Below are 5,493 nucleotides of genomic sequence, written 5' to 3' on the forward strand. Positions count from 1 at the left end.
CTGGCTCCTGCCTGGTAGAACTCTCTGTCTGTGGAGACCTGGGCTGAGCAACATTGCTGGGCCTGTAAGCCAGAGATATTCCACCAGGCATATGGTGGTTGAGGCAGGTGGGCCATGAAACCAGCTTCCTGCCATGAGGAGGGCAGGGTTTACTCCTCTTCTGTCAGTGTCGAATAGTTGGCCATCCGTCCCCATGGATTGCTGTTTGGGCTGTTCAATATGTGTGCTGCTGCCTTTTAGAAAACGTATTATGTATTTATTGATGTTTTTATCTGGTTTTAAAGTAATATGTCTATGTATTTTATATATGTTGTATTCCGCTCTGAGCCCATTCACAGGGAGAGCAGACTAGGAATATGATAAATAATAATAATAAAAGTATCAGAGGAATGAGTTCAATGCACTGTACACCTGAAGTGTCCTCAGTTGCTTTGAAAGAAACAAATGTCACCAACACAGTTATATTTATCCTTATTAAAATTAGCCAGACAGAAAATCTCCTCAATGGGAAAGGTGTCCATATGCCATTCTTCTGCGTTTGGGCATGTTTTCTTCTACGCAGAGCAGATGCAAGCCCAGAAGGGACAGTCTGGTCAGGAAGGTTGGAAACCTGCTATTATGTACTGGGGTAGGCCCCGCAAGTGATTCAGCCAGGCAGTGACTTCAGCTCATAGTATAGTTTATTGTACAAGAGAAGAACAACCGGCCCTGAAGGGGCCACAATATATACACTCCCAACTCCACCCCATATCCATAACAACCCAATAAGAATGTGGGCTTTAGGATCCTTCATTTGCATGCACTAAACAAAAGACATCCTGTTGACTTGATTGCAATTGGCTCATGTCCAAGGAATAACGATTGGTTGCTGACATCCCAATTCCTGATAGGATTGGTTACCTTAGGAGCCTAGTTCTCCTCGAAGCTAGCTCAATACATAACACCCCTCCCCCCTAAGCTTGGGGTGCCCCGCTCCAAACATAGTCCCCCAGAAAGGCCGGTGGTTGGCGCACCCGTTGGGACCTGCGCAACCCCTCTGTGTTCTGGCTCCCCGCGGTCGGTCCCTCGCTATTGGTTGCAGGCTGCCCGGCAGGGATGGAGGGGGTTGCCTCGGTGGTGCCTGTGGCGCCGGGCGTCATTGGTAGCGGGTCATGGCTTCCCTGCGGCCCGCCCGGGTGGCTCTCTAGTCTCTGTGACACAAGGGGGCAAGTTACCATCCCGTTCCAGCTCTCATGGTGGCCATCGTTTCCGCAGCTGGTCGATGTGCCGGCGGTAGATCTTGCCCTCGGAGGCGGCTACTTCGTAGGAGACAGGTCCGGTGGTCCTAGTGATGGTTGCCGGTATCCAGACTGGCCCGGCCCCGTAGTTCCGAGCATACACTAGGTCGCCTGGCTGGAATGCTCGGGGCGGGTCCGGTGCCTCCGTCTCTCCCTTGGTGTCGGGTGCGAAGTCTGGGTGCAGCCGATCCAGTAGTGTGGTCAACCTCCGCCCCATTAGCAGCTCCGCTGGGCTCCAGCCCGTCGTGGCATGGGGGGTGATGTGTTGACGCAGCAAGAGGTCCGCCAGGTGCTGGCTACAGTCCCCCCGGCCGAGCTTGTGCAGTGACTCCTTCACTGACCTCACCATGCGCTCCGCTTGCCCGTTCATGGAGGGATGAAACGGCGCCGATGTGACGTGCTGGATGGCATTGTTCTCCAGGAATGTTTGAAATTCCCGCAACGTGAACTGGGCGGCGTTGTCTGACACGATGGTGTCTGGCAGCCCGTGTGTTGCGATTAGGCGCCGTAGGGCGCGAATGACAACTCCTGACGTCATGGCTGATACCGGGACTACCTCCAGCCACTTGGAGTATGAGTCCACAACGACTAGGAAAGTGTGTCCTTGGAAGGGGCCTGCAAAGTCTATGTGGAGCCGCGACCATGGCGTTCACGTTGTCTCCCAGGGTCGCACCAGAGCTTGCGGCATTTCGGGCTGGGCTTCTTGGCAAGGCTGGCAAGCCCGGACCCATCCTTCCACCTCCCTGTCTATTCCCGGCCACCACACATAGCTGCGGGCCAGCGCCTTCATCTTTACTATCCCTGGGTGCTCCACGTGCAGCGCCTCTAGCACCCGCTGTCGCAGCTTGGGGGGGACAACGACCCTGCTCCCCCAGAGTAGACACCCTTTGTGCATTGATAGTTCATGTTGGCGGGAGTGAAATGGTTGGAGCTCAGGTTCAGCTCCCCCCGCTGGCCACCCCCTCCACACCCAGTTGAGGACCCGGGAGATAGTGGGGTCCTTGGCAGAGTGTGCCGCTATGTCCGAAGCCACAAGGGGGGGGCTATGGCAAGTCCTCGATCTGCATGACCCCGTGGGCCGGTGAGGGGTCGTTGGCAGGCTCTGGCAACAGCAGGCGGCTGAGGGCATCAGCATGGCCAATGGCCTTCCCAGGCCTGTAGGACAGCTGGTGGTCGTAGGCGGACAGGAACACCGACCAGCGCAGCATCCGGGGCAACATTACTTGCGGCGTTTGCCGGTCCGCCACTAAGAGGCCGAGTAGAGGCTTGTGGTCCGTGGTTATCACGAACCGCCGCCCGTAGACGTAGTCATGAAACTTCTTGACTCCCGCTACCAGTGCCAGGGCCTCCTTGTCGATCTGCGCGTAGTTCCGCTCAGCTCGTGACAGGGATCTTGAGAAGTAGGTGATCGGAGCCTCCCGGCCGTCTGGCATCCGGTGGCTCAGCACAGAACCGATCCCGTACAGAGAAGCATCGCTGGCAAGGATGAGTGGCTTGCTTTCGTCGAAATGTGTCAGCACGGCCTCGGAAGACAGGAGCTCCTTGACCGCTGTGAATGCACAGGCATGCCTGCAGTCCCACGTCCACTTAGCGTTCTTTTCCAGGAGGCGGTGCAAGGGTTCCGCCAGCGACGCCTTGTGCGGTAGGAAGGCATGGTAAAACGTCAGTAGCCCTAAGAAGGCTTGGAGCTCCTTCTTGGAGCGAGGTGGCAGAGCTTTGGAGATGGCTTGCACCTTGCTATCCGTAGGGTGGATTCCGTCCACATCGATGAGGAATCCTAGGAACTCTACTCTGGGCACGCCGAACTGGCACTTCTCCTTCTTTACCTTGAGTCCCGCGTCTTGAAGGCGGCGCAGCACTTCCCAGAGCCTGTCGGTGAGCTCGGAGGGGGCGGATCCTGCGATCAGGACGTCATCAAAGTACGGAATGACGCCCGGGATTCCCTGCAGCAACCCCTCCATGAGTCCCTGGAAGATGCCTGGGGCTATGCTCACCCCAAATTGGAGTCTCTTGACCTTGAATGCTCCGCGGTGGGTCACGATGGTTTGCGCCTCCGTGGTAGCTTCATCCACCGGCAGTTGCTGGTATGCTTGCGCCAGGTTGATCTTTGCGAATATGCGTCCCCCCGCTAAGGATGCCAGGAGGTGGCTGACCACCGGCACGGGGTACGCATGTTGTTGCAGCGCTTTGTTGATAGTGCACTTGTAGTCCATGCAGATTCGCACGTCCCCTTTGGCCTTGATGGGCGTGACAATTGGTGTCTCCCAGCAGGCATGCGACACGGGCTCGAGAACTCCCTGTGCGATCAGGCGGTCCAATTCCTCATCTATGCGTGGCTTGAGGGCAAAGGGAACCCTGCGCGCCTTGAGGCAGACTGGCGCTGCCGCTGGATTCAGGTTGAATGAGACGGGTGGACCCTTGTAGCAGCCAAGGGACCCATCGAACACGCTGGGAAATTCTTCGCAGACTGCACGGATACCTGATTGGCTGACTTGTTGGACCCCGGTGACGTGGAGGCCCAACGCCTCAAACCAATCAAGCCCCAGCAAACTGGTGAGGCACCCCTTGACTACAACCACACGGAGGGGGCCCTGGAACTGCTTGTAGCTGACCTCGACTAGGCCAACTCCTGCCACTGGAACCCGTCGTCCCTGGAAGTCCGTCAGGATCAGGTCGCTTGGTTCTAGCCACTTCCTTCTCCCGCCAGTGCACACTCAGTCAAAGAGGTCCTTCAAGATGATGGATAGTGCTGACCCAGAGTCCACTTCCGTCTCGCACGGCGTTCCCTCGATCTGCACTGTGACGCGAATCTTTGGCTGTATGGTTGCCTTCGTGCTCAGGACGAGAGTTCTGACTGCATGCTCCCCTACGGTATTGCACTCGTTGGACTGGCGCAGCCCCTTCTCTGCTAGCCGCCTCGGTGGCAGGGAGCTTCCCCTCCTGGCTGTCCTGCAAGCGCGCGCGATGTGGCCCTTCTTCCTGCATGCTCGGCATTCTACATCTCTGAATGCGCAGTACCGCCTCTCGTGGGTCCCCCCGCAACTGGCACATGGGGGCCCTCTGTACTGCTGCTGCTCGGAGCACTGGGATCTGGTGGCTTGCGTCCGGTTGACTTCGTCATCCTCCTCGGTGTTACTCGCGAGGCCCTCATGGTGAACGGGTTCTGCTCGTTTGGCCAAGGTTGGGCTGCACGACTGCCACACCTCCTTGGTGGACCGCTTGGCCGTCTCTGCCGCGAGGGCTTCCTCCAGGGCCTCTTTAAACGTGAGCGTCTTCTTTGCAAACAGGCGCCGCTGCAGCTTCTCATTCCGCAGACTGCACACCAGTCTGTCTTGCAGAGTGTTCTCGAGGTCTGGGAAGTTGCATTTCCTCGCTGCTTTTCGCAAGGCGGTGACAAAATTGCTAATGGACTCGCCATGTGCTTGGTCTCGCTTGTGAAAGACGTGACGGCTGGCAACTTCCGATGGCTGTGGTGAGAAGTGGTCTCAGAGCTTGTCTTTGATCTCGCTGAACACCAACGCCTGGAGCTGTGCTGGCGCTACCAGCGCCCGGGCGATCTCGAACGTGGTTTTCCCACAGATGCTGAAGAACGTGGCCCTTTGTAGCTCAGCATCTTTCAGCTTATTTGCTTCGAGGTAGAATTCGAACCTCGCGATGTAGGACTCCCAGTCCTCGGAGGTTGAGTCAAAAGGCCCAATGTGGCCCGCGGTAGCCATTGTCCCCGTGTGCTGGCAAAGGGGTGAGCGAGTGCAGGCCGGACAAGGCGACAATTCCTTGCTGGGCATGATTCAGCTCTGTGGCGCGGGGCTGCTTACCCACATGTCGTGATTTCGCTCAGCGCGAGGCTGCCTACCTGCATGTAGTGATTTCGCTCTTGGCACTCCTCTTGCGGGGCTGCATACCCGTGCTGCATCCCATCCTTGTCGCCAGTATTATGTACTGGGGTAGGCCCCGCAAGTGATTCAGCCAGGCAGTGACTTCACCTCATAGTATAGTTTATTGTACAAGAGAAGAACAACTGGCCCCGAAGGGGCCACAATATATACACTCCCAACTCCACCCCATATCCATAACAACCCAATAAGAATGTGGGCTTTAGGATCCTTCATTTGCATGCACTAAACAAAAGACATCCTGTTTACTTGATTGCAATTGGCTCATGTCCAAGGAATAACGATTGGTTGCTGACATCCCAATTCCTGATAGGATTGGTTAC

The 5,493-nt window shown here is 56.6% G+C and overlaps 1 pseudogene; it reads right to left on the bottom strand.

The window, feature by feature from the left end:
* Window positions 1–1,230: 1,230 nt before the first annotated feature.
* LOC129344468 (uncharacterized protein K02A2.6-like) lies at window positions 1,231–4,993 on the bottom strand (annotated as a pseudogene).
* Between the last annotated feature and the right edge of the window lie 500 nt (window positions 4,994–5,493).

The sequence above is a fragment of the Eublepharis macularius genome, chromosome 17, assembly GCF_028583425.1.
Source record: "Eublepharis macularius isolate TG4126 chromosome 17, MPM_Emac_v1.0, whole genome shotgun sequence".
Classification (NCBI taxonomy): Eukaryota; Metazoa; Chordata; class Lepidosauria; order Squamata; family Eublepharidae; genus Eublepharis; species Eublepharis macularius.